This window comes from Eubalaena glacialis, chromosome 1 (assembly GCF_028564815.1).
Source record: "Eubalaena glacialis isolate mEubGla1 chromosome 1, mEubGla1.1.hap2.+ XY, whole genome shotgun sequence".
NCBI classification, from domain to species: domain Eukaryota; kingdom Metazoa; phylum Chordata; class Mammalia; order Artiodactyla; family Balaenidae; genus Eubalaena; species Eubalaena glacialis.
In genome coordinates this window covers 125536229-125549954 of record NC_083716.1, presented here as the reverse complement: position 1 = coordinate 125549954, position 13726 = coordinate 125536229, and the positions used below count along the sequence as shown (strand labels likewise).

The following is a 13726-nucleotide window of genomic DNA, read 5'->3' as shown; positions in this document are numbered from 1 at the left end:
TTATTTATTTTAATTTATTTATTATTTTTGGCTGTGTTGGGTCTTTGTTGCTGCACGCGGGCTTTCTCTAGTTGCGGCGAGCAGGGGCTACTCTTCATTGTGGTGCGCGGACTTCTCATTGTGGTGGCTTCTTTTGTTGCAGAGCACTGGCACTAGAGCGCGTGGGCTTCAGTAGATGCGGTGCGTGGGCTCAGTAGTTGTGGCTCGTGGGCCCTAGAGCACAGGCTCAGTAGTTGTGGTGCATGGGCTTAGTTGCTCTGTGGCATGTGGGATCTTCCCAGACCTTGGCTTAAACCCATGTCCCCTGCATTGGCAGGTGGATTCTTAACCACTGCACCAACAGGGAAGTCCCTCATTTTTCATGAAATGATTACAGACATATCTTCTCACTAGGAAGTAAGACAAGAGTCCAACATGTTTTCTCTAGAGTAGTGGAAATAGTGCTTTGAGAAACCTATCTACCTTGGTGGAAATTTTCAGTCATTTTTTTCTTGGACTTTTTTTCTTTTTTTTTCCCTAAAGAAAAACGTGGTATTGATATCTAGTATATGGCTTATGTTTGTGAGTTTCCACTATGGAGGCCTAGAGGCTCTATGTAGGGAGACAGAGCTGTGTTTGGTGCCATCACTCGAGCCCACTGATTTTCAAAGCCCTGAGTGCCTCCGTAATAAAGCTCCGAAGACTCTGTGTGGATTAGACTTTCCTAACCTCGCCCTGAAGAATTCCTTAATGTTCGACCAGCCATGACAAGATGCTGGGCAAACCTGTGTCCTTACCAGTTTCCTGACTCTCCCTCCAGAGCTTGCTGGCAACCAGTGAACTGAACCATAGCGGTTCTTGCTTGTCTTAACTTAAAACTTCATTTGTCAAACAGCAGTTGCACAAGGGAAAGGTCAGCACTTTATGTTCTGAGCACTTAACTTTAATCATTTCTTACAGTGGACAGAGTCCAAGAGGTTTTCAAATTAGTCCTTACATGTAAGGGAAAGAAGGTCGGTCGTTCCATCAGGAATAAAAATCTGGTGCCTGGTTCTCCTTCCTTGTTACCCCAGTCCGTCCCCACGTACTACTGCATCCTAGTAGAAACGCCACAGATCTGCATCCAATCAACAGGTCTTTACTGAGCATTTACTACATGTCACACATCTGTTGAAGGAGTAGCTAGGTTTCTCCTTGTGATTTATTTTGAAAATTATACACTCTTGTACTTTTATTATTTTTTTAATAACCAAAGTGGAACATGCTCATTGAAAAAAATGTCAAACCACACAGAAAAACAAAAAATGAAAGTTCCCTTATCTAATTCCCCAAGGATAACCACTGCTAACAATGTATATAATTCCTCCTATCATTTGCTACAATTTGCTTTATTCATTCAACAAGCTCCTGCCTACTTCTTTCCATGTCAGTCTATGCAGTTACCTCAATTTTTTCAACCCCTTCTAAGATTTTTATACTATACATGTACCACAATTTGTATACCTACCTTTTCTCGTATTGATGTATATTTAAGTTGTCTCTACTATATTGGTTTACAAGTAATGCTGCAAAGAACATTCTTGAGTTTATATCCTCAGGCGCTTTTGTGAGCATATTTGCGGGGTCCCTCTGGAAGAGTGGAATTGCTGGGTCTAAGGGTTTGTACTTAACAAAATTTAAGGTACTTCTAATTTGCTTTCCGTAAATATTGTGTTGATTTAAACCCATTAGTGGCATACGAGATAGGCACTATCTTTAACTGATTCCTACATCAAAGTGGAATATTTGAAGGCCTTGATACCCTACCAAATCAATAATCTATCACTGCTCTTAGAAAAAAATAATTTTTGGACGTGCCGAAAAGCATCCCCTCATGTGGTGACCAGTGAGATGCGAGGTCATTGTTTTCCAAGGGCAGGGAGAGTGCTTATCTAAACATACACCCCATTCCATGGACTCTTCTAACTGTTCCTGCCTGGCCCTCAAGGTCCTCCTCCCCCCATTTCTGCTTAAGATTCACTATGGCAGGAGGTTTGTGTATAAACAAATAACACAACACAATGGCTGCCCTCAAAGACCTTTCAAAGTGACTTGAGGAGACAGAAACACAGATGGCTAAAAAACAAGCTAAAAATACAAGTCAGTATATAAAAAGCAGCAAATAAATATAAATAGTCAGCATCATTATAGCAGCTCAGAGGAAGGAAGGAAAACAGTGGGCCAGGGTGTCCAGACTTCATGGCAGGGATGTGGTGTAGGATTTGTGGATTTCTCAGGTGGCGGGGAGGGGTGAATGGGGAGAAAACTGTAAAAACCATGAGTAAGAACCAGCTCAGAGAAGAAGGGAGATTCCTGGAGAGCGTGGAAAATAGCAGGGGAAGGGCACACAGTTTTATCTTGCTGGTTGGAAGTGGGTGTGGCTTACGGTACTTGAGATGATTAGAGATACGTGGCAAAGATTATTTATTTATTGATTTTTTGGCATGGTGGGAGTGGTGCAGGAAGGTCATTAAGAATCTGAAGAAGCCTTTCAGCGCTCTTCTCAGAAAAGAACCCTTCGATTTGCACACACACAATTTTGGCTACGTTTCAGGGAGCCCCTATCCCAAGTTGAAAAACTTTTTAGTGTACCTAAAAAGAGTTGCAACTCAGGACAAGCCATCTAGAAAAAAGAAAAGTCAGCCAGGTATATATGTATATCACATAAAAGTTGTTAGGCGATGTAAGACGTAACTAATAATTCATTTATTCATGAATCGTCAGACTCTGAAGCAGACTGGAAACAGGTGGGTAACAACTTGTTAGGAGCCCGCTGGCTCTTCCATGGCTTCAGTTTAGCCAGCGTCAATCGGTGGCGGCGATTCTCTGCCTTTTTTCAGGAGGAACGATCTGACCTGAGGGAAACCAGGCTCTTGAAAATTTGAATCAATGGGATTATTTACGCTCGCATCACCGGAATCCACTCGGAGATGCCCGGTTTTTGCTGCAGAAAAGATACCCTTGCTCCCCACCCCCTCCTTTCTTTTTGACACTCAGTTAATAAAGACTCAACAATAAGCAGCTGCCGGTGATGTCATGTGGGACTTTGTCCGCGGAGCTTATATTTACAAGCTCCGAGCAAACCACAGAGCCGCAGCCCTGGGAGCAGCGGATCTCCGCAAACTTGCTCCGAATTCGCGGCAGGAACTTTTGCTGCCGCTTCGGCTGTTCAGAAAAACTGCGCGTGTTCTGTGAGCCCGGCCTTTTCATGCTTCACACATAAACAGAGGATCAACGCGGGAGGAAATGTTTAGCTGGAGAGAGTTGTTGCAGTTCCTGTGTTTGTCTCCAGGACTGTGAGATGTGTTGACTGCAGAGCTGACAAGTAAGACTGTTGGAATTTTAAAAACTCTTGTTAACAGTTTTTCGTATTTATACAGCTTGCTTTGCTTTTAAAGTGAGATGGTGATGTGTACGTATTTCTCCGGGCTCTGTCACTGCCACAAGTATGCATTTGTTCCGAGTAGTAATTACAGGGCGCTGAGGTTGAAGGGGTAGGTGCAGAGGACTCAGGACATAGATAACAGGATACTGAATTCCTGGTCCTCGTTTGCCTCTGCAGGGAGGATGGCAATTTTCTTTTTTTTTTTTTACATAAAAAGCCACCAACCATACAGAAACTATTAGGTTGACCTAGGAATTTTAATAGAAAACTGTAAAGACTAATTTTTAATCAACCAGTGTGCTGGAAGGGAAACCCCACTCTTGATTTTCGTCTCTGATCGTTCCTGTGGTTTATAGGTTTCTAATATGTGCGTGTTGTTCAATGTCTCCTTCCCTTCTTGCCTACATCCTCCCCCCAAACGCACGCACACACACACATAAGCTCATTCATTCTCAGGGAGTTCAAAAGTATAGACAAATGTTTTGAAATGCAAACCGTTTCTATCTGGATTTCTTCCCTTTAAGTACCTGGAGATATGTTTGCTGTTCTGACTTGTCTTCTGGGAACCTGAATGCAGGTACTGCTGAAAAAGTTCAACTTTGACACTCAGCTCGGTGGGGACGTGAGATCCACATCCTCGCTTTCACTTTCCTCCCAACTCTTTCAAACTCTCCAAATATTCTATGGGGAATAAGAAGGGTGGGCTCTGTGTGCCGCCAGCCTGAACCCGGGCCCCCTCTCATCACGGTTGCCCTGGGCCACCTGGAAGTTCTGCGTCAGAGCCACGTGGATTTGTCTTTCTGCTGCATGCTTCTCGCTGCTGGGTTTGCACCTGAGCGCCTGCAGTGAATTCAGCCCCTTGTAATCAGTAGCGCATCCTGGCTGGTGCCTGCCATCCAGGCCTGACAGCCCTAGCTGCACGGATTGACAAGCGACTTTCAGTCCGTTACCTCCTGCACGTGAGCCCCGAGACTCCATACGGGAGACCCAGCTGTTCCTCCATTCAGCGGCTCTGTCACCAGCCCACAAGAGCAGCGACAGCCTTCCCTGCCTTTCCCTTTTTCTCTGGTCTCAGAGAATTGTAAGAAGCCAGTGCCTGAAAACTCCTAAAATATTCGATTGTTTTCCATGGAGTTCTAAGGTGGGCAGCCTCCTTCTGCATGTTTGTCAGCTCCAGATTTTTCCATCAGAGGACACTCTCTTGCATATGATTTTTTAAAAAATTTTATTGAAGTATAGTTGATTTACAATGTTGTGTTAATTTCTGCTGTTCGGCAAAGTGACTCAGTTATACATATATATATTCTTTTTCATATTCTTTTCCATTATGGTTTATCACAGGATATTGAATATAGTTCCCTGTGCTATACAGTAGGACCTTGTTGTTTATCCATCCTATATATACTAGTTAGCACTGGATATGTTTTATGTATTAAAGCTCAATGCTTTCTGTGAATTTTTACTTAAAGAAAGGGATGTGCTACTAAAACAGTTTCCAAACCATTATTCAAAGCTTATCTTTTGCAGAAGAAAACCTGAGGCATGAGGAGGGGAAATGATTGGTCCAAAGTCACCCAGCAAGACGGTGGCAGAGCTCCAACTAGAAACCCAGCCTCCTGTGCTTGTCCCGGCATGCATTTCACATTTCAGTTCTTCCAGGCTGTAGAAGAAATAGGACCCACGTGTGGTTCCTAGCCTTTTTGCAGGAGCTGGGCTGTGTGAAGGTGTATAGATGAAGGTGGTCTGGTAAAGAGAGAACCTTCCTGTTTTGTCTTTGGCTCTGGGTATGTTTCTTAACAACTCTGTTCCTCATTATTTTGGCTAGAGAACCAAAGAGTACTCTGTGATTATTTGACAGTTGATGACCTAAAGGCAAGCCAGGCATTTCAGGCAGTGGAATAGTACAGAAGGCACTTTGCATCAGGTGCAGGTTGAGAGACCGAAGGTGGTTCCCAGCTCTGACATTTTGTGTTTCTGCTTTACTTCCAAGTCTCAGACTTCTTTTATTGACCACACCTTACTTGTCTTCCCCCTCTTTGGGGCTCCTCTTGCCTGTGGAAACTTTACTTTCTCATGGATTCTTACCCCTCACCCTCATTCTCTCACTGCAGCCTGGACCTCCAGTGCTAACATTCAACTAGATTCCACTGACACCCTGCATTCCTCTTTTTCTCTGGAGCCTTCCTTGCCCCTGACACCCCTGCCTATGGGATGCCTCTGTGGATTCTTCAAGTTGAAGTGGTGATTTTCTTTGGAGCCTCATGGTATCCTGTGCTGATTTTTGCTGTGGGATCTGAAGCTCTATAGTACCTAGTTAAGAACCTCTTTCCATCAAAAGCCAGGGCTGTATTTCAATACTTCCTTTATCCACGGCACCTAGTACAGAGTATAGTAGTTCAATGTGCAATAGCAAATAAGTAAAGGAGTGAATTGCTAATCTTAAGTATCCCCTTTCCTGCATCAAACACCCATGCCTCTGCACGTGGCTGACAAAAACATCTTGTAAATGTGCTGAGTGGCTTGAAATTCTTCTTCACTCTGGTTGGAAGCTCTCAGTGCCAGACTCCCCGGTATGCAAACAAGGGCTATTCCTGATGTGATGCCGCCAACCTCCCGTGCCTAATTTTCTCCACTCCCTCGCATGTACTATGTGTCTGCCCTTGGAGGTTCCTGGCCTGACCATCCATCTGTATCTTCCATCAAGGCTTGCGGGGCAGCATGGTGGAGCGATTGAGGACTTGGGTTCTGGAACCAGACTGCCCAGGCTCAAGTCCTGCTTTCATCACTGGCCGGCTTTATGATCTTGGTTAATTCACTTGACTTTTCTGTTTCAGCTTTTCGTCTTTAAAGTGTGGCTAATAAGAGTGCCTACCTTATGGGAGTATGGGGAGAATTAAATACATTAATATAGCTAAAACACGTAGCTAAACACTTAGCTATACATCAATATAGCTAAAACAGGCAGAGATTTAAGTACTGACGAGTATTAGCTGTTATCATCGCTATCGCCTCACCAGTGCTCATGTCCTACCCCAGACTTAATGAATCGGCATTTCCAAGGTGTGATTCAGACCCAGGAATAGTTAAAAAGTTCCTCAGATGATTCTGGTGGGAGTTCCTGTCTTAGCTACTAGGAGCTGCTTTCTGTTACCTAAACATGCTGGGTTTGTATGTTCTTTAGCACCTCAGTATCTTTACACTCTTGCCCGTGGCACCTCCCTATCCACCCAGTTTATCCTCCAGACCCTTGCCAAATTTGTAATCTCATGCCTAGCTAGGCACCTGGCACAGAGTGAATTCCCAACAAACAAATGATGAAAAAAAAAATGTATGAATGTGTGCTTGATGGGTACTCTAAGAGAAGATTTAAATTTTCTTCCCCATAATCACTACTGAGTGATGACTGTATACCAGGCACATTTCTAAACACTTCGCAGGTGCTGTCTCATTATGATCATTATACTCATTTTCCAGGCAAGGATACTGAGGTTCAGAAAGGTGAGGTAATGTGCAAAGATCACATGGGCAGTAAAAGAGGCAGAGGCAGGATTTGAACCCTGAGCCCATACTCTTAACCTTTCATTGTACGGCTCTCTGGACATGTGGAAGGCAGTCTTTCTCATGAGCTTTTCCTACGGTGGAACTTGGATTTTTCTTCTCTTCCCCTGGACTGACGGTACTGGAGAGCAGCAAATCAGATAAACACTTCAAGGTGCCAGCCGACTGAAGTGGTGGTTCACATTTTCTAGTCTTGCAGAAGGGTCAAAGCCCATGCCCAGCCCTTTGGTATTTTTGTTTTTCCCTTAATCTCGGACAAGAGTCCCCTTGCAGGTTGGGCCGAGTTTATGGCTCAACATCAAGATTATTTGCACTCTCGGTATATGCGTGGGTAGGCCGAGTTCAGCTTGGTCAAGAGTATAATTCAGGGGATTTAGATTAAAAAAAAAAAAAATTGGAAGTAATGGTTGGCCATTTGGTTGGTCTCTGGAAAAGTTTACCAAGGGAAGTGGTAGTATTTTGTGACAGTGGGTTTAAATAGCCAGAATGGTTGAGGTTGAACACTGGCAAGTCATAGAACCAGTTAAACACAAGATACCTTATAGCCTTATTTTTCTCTACTTCTCTAATTCTACAAAGTTTAGTGCCTTTGGAATTTTAGATTCCCCATTGTGCTTTCTTTATAGATGAAATAATAAATCTCTTGGATACATAGAACATTACCCACAACATTTACTGTGCCCCCAATACATACTTGTCTAATGAAGTGTGTCGTGTCCTTTTGGAAGCCTCAATTACACAAGGTACTTCCCAGTAGTTACATAAATTAATGTGGTATTTTCAGGGCAAGAAACCAGATCTCTCCTCTTAGAAATAAACTTTCTGGATTAGTGATTCCTTTGAGTAGAATTTGGATGCACTTTAAGAACCCAATGGGCTGAGTTCAAGAAGAAAGTCCCAAACCCATTGTGGAACATAAGCTTGGATAATAATATGGCAGATACATATTATGATGTTGAAAGACCAGCTGTTAGTTCTGAAACGTGGGAACAAGTGTTACTGTCAAGATGTGTGTCTGACAAACTGTTCCACGAAGGGACCTTGCTTCATTTGACAAATTGAATATGGAAACATAGAACACTGATCCAGGCCAATCCAAAAGATACGTCCTAAGTGGGTCCCATTGCCAGTGCTGATCTGTTTTTAGAAACTTAAAAAAAAAAAAAATCAAAGTAATACATGCTCATAATTTAGAAAACCAAATAGTACTAAGATGTCTATATAAATAATAACTATATATCATATATATTTACATATGTCACTTGACATATATTAAATGGTAGTTCTAAAATGTTTACATATATATAAACAGTGCAGGTATATATGAAGATATACATATCTGACAGTCTTTTAGCTGCTTTTTCTGTACTATTTTTAAATAATGTTTTTTATATCTAATTATAATGTCAAATTATTTACCTTGTATTATGATAGATTACAATATATATTTCTTACACCTCCTACACCCTTCTTGTTCTCCAATGGAATTATATCACAATTTTGATTAAATGTCTATTCAGTGCTTATTTTTACCATGATTGTAAGTAACATTTACTGTTGAGTCAAATAATTTATTCTTGTATTTCCTTTCTCTTAAAAATATTTTTCCTAAAGTTATTTATTGCCTCACTTCGAACACTGACTTGGTTTTCTAGGAATCTGTAGTTAAATTTTCCAACAGCCATTTGACAAACGTGTCAAAGATAACTTACTTTTCAAACATTCTTCTTATATGGATAAATTCTTAAGTCACTGTATACTGTTTTTTGTGTTTTTGTTTGGTCGGTTGTCAAGCAGGAGAAGTTAATTATTAGTTGTGACATATCAGAAGCAATTTAAAAGGCCTGTCTTCAACATTTCTTTTATTCTAATTATAGTCAATTACTCATATGTGGGTAAATGGACAGAAACAATCTGGTTTTATTGTAGTTTGTAAATAACATTCATAATTTAGTTTTATGGTTCCATGAATACTCCATAGATTTTAGTGTAAGAAATAGCCTTTGTTTCTGAGTACCTCTGACATCTAGAATAGCTTCATCAGAGGAAAGCAAATGATGCTTCATGTAATGTTATTTTATGACTAGGTAAACGAATGGCCCACTTGAAATGACACTTGAAGAGAATTTCTTCCCTTTCTCATTTTCTTCTTATTTTTTCAGCCCAGATTTGCATGATCAGGAATGTGAGATACTTTATAATTGGGAGTAGTTAAAGGAGTTTACTAGAAAATAATTTGAAAGATTGTGTTTTTGGAGATTGCCAGTAGAGGGCCTTATTAAACTGAATAAAATTTCACATACAGACCAATGGCAATAGGTACCTTGTGGAAGAAGCCATTATTTTTAGGATACCTGATTAATAGCAGTAAAACTACCAAAGTAATCTTTTTAAAGCGCATTGTATTTTTTTAAATCTGGAGAAATTAGAAGTCTTAACTTTTTATTTTCATTGTTAGGGAAAATTGCAGAATTCAGATCATTCACTGGAGAATTCAGCCCATCCACCAAACCAGGACTTTGGATGCCAAGTCATAAAATCTGTACATGACCTTTCTTTTGGAGTTGGAGCCCCGGACTCTGAGCCTTTTGGGGAAATTAATATTGGCTGTTGGATATGGAGGAAAAACATGATGGTTCCCCTATCCTAGGGACAGTTTATACTTGCTTCCTACATTTGACTGAGCCCCACTCTCAGCAAAATGGGTTTTCTATTCCCTGCACCTGGACCAGAATCTCACTCTGTGGTATACCCTCGATTCAGACACAGGGAAAGAGAATCTAGAGGAATCGTGAGAGCTGGAGAGCATTATTAAGTGTTCCATCATGCTATGTTGCCGTGAAGGAAAGAGTTGTGGGGACTTGAGCTGACTTTTCTAGAGTCATTTGGTGGGTTAGCACAGAGCTCTTCTCTTCCTACTCACTGGCCTGTTTTCAGCTTCTCCTACTCACCAAAATCTCTCCTTAGGAAGGCTCCCCCTCCCCCTGCAACCTCACTGGGACAATTCCTGCTCAGCCTGAATGTCCCTTCCTCAGGAGAGCTTTCCTTACTTGTTATAGACTCGGATAGCTTCAGGTACTTGCTTTGCATAGCATGTATCACCAGTGTAATTAAATATATGGTCAACTATTGGATTCAGAACGTCTCCCTGTCTAGGCTTTAGTTGCATAGGGGCAGAATCTGTGTCTATCTTGTTTAATATTGTAGCCTGAGCACCTAGAACAGTGGCTGGTAAATGGTAGGTGCCCAACAAATATTTGGTGAATGGACAGATATAAGCAAATTTTCAGACTTTAGTGCTTTCTCCTCTCCATTCTTACACTTCTGAAAACATTCCTTTTTGCAACTCAACTGATGACATTCAAATCTCATGGCATTCGACATTTCTGTGGACACAGGGAACAAAGGCAAGACATTTCTTTTTACCGAACTTTTAATGATTGAGTGAGTGCCTGTTTAGTTCCAGTCGTGTAAGTATCAATACTCATGGCATTCGTCAATGGGGGCTCTATAGGTGTGAGAGTAAATGAAGAAGAGGATGGGCAAGATTTATTTTCTTCCCTCGTTGATGAGGACAAGGGAATGGGAAGAGGAAGATGTCTTGAGTTGAGTAATGTGCCCCTTTATGTTTCCCAGCTTGAGCTGGTAATTTTCTGGATACCCTTTCCCTGAGAGGCTGCATTATACACCAGAAAGACCAGGATTTTTGGAGTCAGTTAATACAGATAGAGTATTTCTGTACTATACAGATATAGTACAGAAAACAAATAGCCACAGCTCGTGCACATGTGACATTTACCCTTAGATAGACCTGGGTTCCAGCCTCTGTTCTGATCTCCATCAACTTTGGGAGAGTTATTTAATTTCCTTGAGCTCGGTTTCCTCATCCATAAAATGTAGTAATATCAACAATGATTTCACCTGATATTTATTAAGTGCTTGCAATGTGTCTGGCCCTGTCGTGCTTTCCATTTATATTGTCTCATTGAATCCTCAAAATAGCCCCCTGAGATAAATATTCCTATCAATTCTATTTCACAGATGACAAAACCAAGGTACCGAGAGGTTAGTTTGTTCCAGATTGCATAGTAAGACTTTGACCCAGATAGCTGGATTATATTACCTCCTTATCATTGTGAGGATTAAATGAGATAAAGTACGAAGGGTGCCCACACAAAATTAGCCTTGCAGTACGTGGTGAGTGTTACTGTCACTATTGGCTCCTTATCGTTGAAGACATTACGGGTCCTTGTAAGCAGGTGATTGCTGAAGGGAAATGAGAGGGCTAATGTCAGCCCCATGTGTTTGGTCACAGAGACTTGTGGTTTAATCCCAGTGTCAGATGTCAAGAACCCCACTTACTCGGCATTTTGGCACATACAAGTATTTGTAGCCCAAAACAGCTAACAAGGAGGCTGCCCACCCCTACCCCTCCTGGACCGTGAACACATTTATTATGTTCTCCCCATATGGACATATTTTTCATAGCTCAATACCTTGTGTCTGTTTATGTGATCCCCCTGGCTTTATCATCTCTGCATTTTGTTTGGCAAAACTGCCAAATCCCGTGATCTTTTGTATGCATAGAACTGCTTATTTGAAGTACAGTGGAACCAGGTTATGAAGTTGGGTGGGTATAAAGTGTGTTCAGCTCCTTTTGGTGGGGTCTTAATTTGATGCCTTTTTCCTGCACCCCTGGACCACCTTTCCTAACTCTTCCCGCCCCCTTCCTCTTCTCCATCTCTCTCTCTCTTTACCCCAGCTTATTTCTCTGTCCTTGTCTCTCTCAGTCGTCTCTCTTCTCATCTCTCCCTCTCTTTGCTCATCCTCTTTTTTTGGTTCTTTTCCTTCTTTATCTTAATTTACCTCTTCTCTGCTTCCTACTCCTCAGAAAGCCGAGTGGAGAAGTGATGGTGGTCCGTGTTTCTCACTGGCGATGGACCAGGCACTGGAGAAGGGAATCATTTTAGTTCTCTACCTCTCCATAAACTTCAAATACCCTAGGGCCTCATTCTAATGCTGACCCCATTAAACAAAGAACACATCCAGATTTCAAGCCAAAGTAAGGGAGAAACCAAAAGAGCAAGCAGAATGGTGGAGTGGAGTGAAATCTGGATGGAGAATTGAACAACCCTGCTTGTAAAATTCTTCCACAAGCCAGCTGTATGACATGGGATCAAGTGGCCCCATCTGCAAAGTGAAAGGTGGGGATCAGATAGTCACAAGGCTGTTTCTGGCCCCGTGATCCTGTTATTCCTTAACACGCAGTGACTTCAGTCTGACTCACAACACAGACAGTCATGCACAGCACTAAGGAGAAAAGCCCCTCCCCCAGGATGGCGGGCGCAGGTCTGGGCTGTGAGCACGAGGACCCTTGCAGCGTCTGAGACCTCCAGAAGTCCCGTTTTCCCAAAGTGCTGAAGTGACTCGTCACTGCACAGTGCTGTGTGTCTTCACAACAGATGTTGAAGGATCACCCTTGAAAGGGTGTTTCTCCAAAGCATTTAATTATAACCTCCACAGAAGATTAACAGATGTTGTAATTGTCTTTACTCTTTGATTAAATAGTTTCTGCATGAGTGGCTTTCTTAGATTTTCCTTCTCTGTTTTGTATGGTCTTTACAAACTGACATGTGTCTGCAGTTTTCTACAGATAACTCCTCAATGGGCTTGGTAAGAATCTTTGCAGATTCATAATTTCATTCTATCTCTTTTCTTTCTCTGTCTATCTATCACCGATCCTCTCTCTCTCTCTCTTCCCTCCCTCTCTCTCTCTGTTATCCGTCTCTCTCTCTCTCTCTCTCATCCATCTCCCTATCTATCTGTCTATCTACCTACCTACTTACCTACCTACCTACCTACCTATCTATCAAACCTGGGCTGGGACAAGCTGTGCTTCTATAGACTGAACCATTGGTTATACAGGCAGCCGGGTGATGGGAATATGAACGTGGTTAGGAGACTGGCCTCTCTCTTTACCATTTGTCCAGGGAAGTGACTGATGCCCGTAAATATTCCCTTGGAAAAAATTGTGCAAAGTGGGAAAAGAGAATTCTGCAAACCTCGTGCTGCAACCAAGCATGCCAGGTGCCAAGCGTGCAAATGAGTTTGCAAGCAGAGAGAAAAACCAACATTCATGATGTGAATGTCTGCAGATTTCCTTGGCAGTATTTGCTCTGGGAAGATAAGTTATCAGCCAGAAGCCTTATCGACATCAAAGGCATTATTTTCATTCCATTATTGAGAACCCAGGATTCTTTCTTTGCGTCAGAGATGTGGCCTGTGTTCTAGGGCTCATTTATCTCACCTTCTACTTAGCCCATCAGGAAGGAGGATGCCACTAACTTTACATGAATACGAATGCTTCTTTCTCAGTGTCCAAAGTAGTATGTTTTTTCCTTGAGAAGAAGAAACTATAAGGAAGGGGTTCAGACATGAAGCCAATTTATGGTTGATGAAGACAAGAGGAATGGAAGTAAATACTGAATCAGTATTTTAGAGGGGTCTGCCTAATGATTGTCCCCACCTCACCATATGGAAATATCTGAAAAGGGCTCATAAATCAGGGCAAAGGTCAATTCTTAGATCAACTTGAGGGAAGAGAAAGATCATTGGCTTCACTGGATGAAGTAGTATTAAGCCTTTCATTGGGGAAAAAAAGGAAGAAAATACTTAGATTGTTTAATCAAATAGACCCCATGTAAATTTGATCTGTTTTATCTGTACTTGCTAAGGAAGAGGAGGGAAAAGAGTATTTTCTGAGCA

General features: G+C 41.9%; 1 protein-coding gene across 4 annotated transcripts in view; it reads left to right on the top strand.

Annotated features, from left to right (window-relative positions):
- NCKAP5 (NCK associated protein 5) overlaps positions 1-13726 on the top strand; it is a 1042158-nt gene that overhangs the window by 92502 nt on the left and 935930 nt on the right. For 3 of the 4 annotated variants that reach the window (XM_061199362.1, XM_061199388.1, XM_061199372.1), the window contains exon 1: positions 3132-3343. The exons of the other annotated variant lie outside the window; for it this stretch is intronic. The gene's annotated coding sequence lies outside the window, so the exon portion shown is untranslated. Of the gene's footprint in view, positions 1-3131; positions 3344-13726 lie in introns of those variants that run through there. 4 annotated transcript variants of the gene reach the window in all.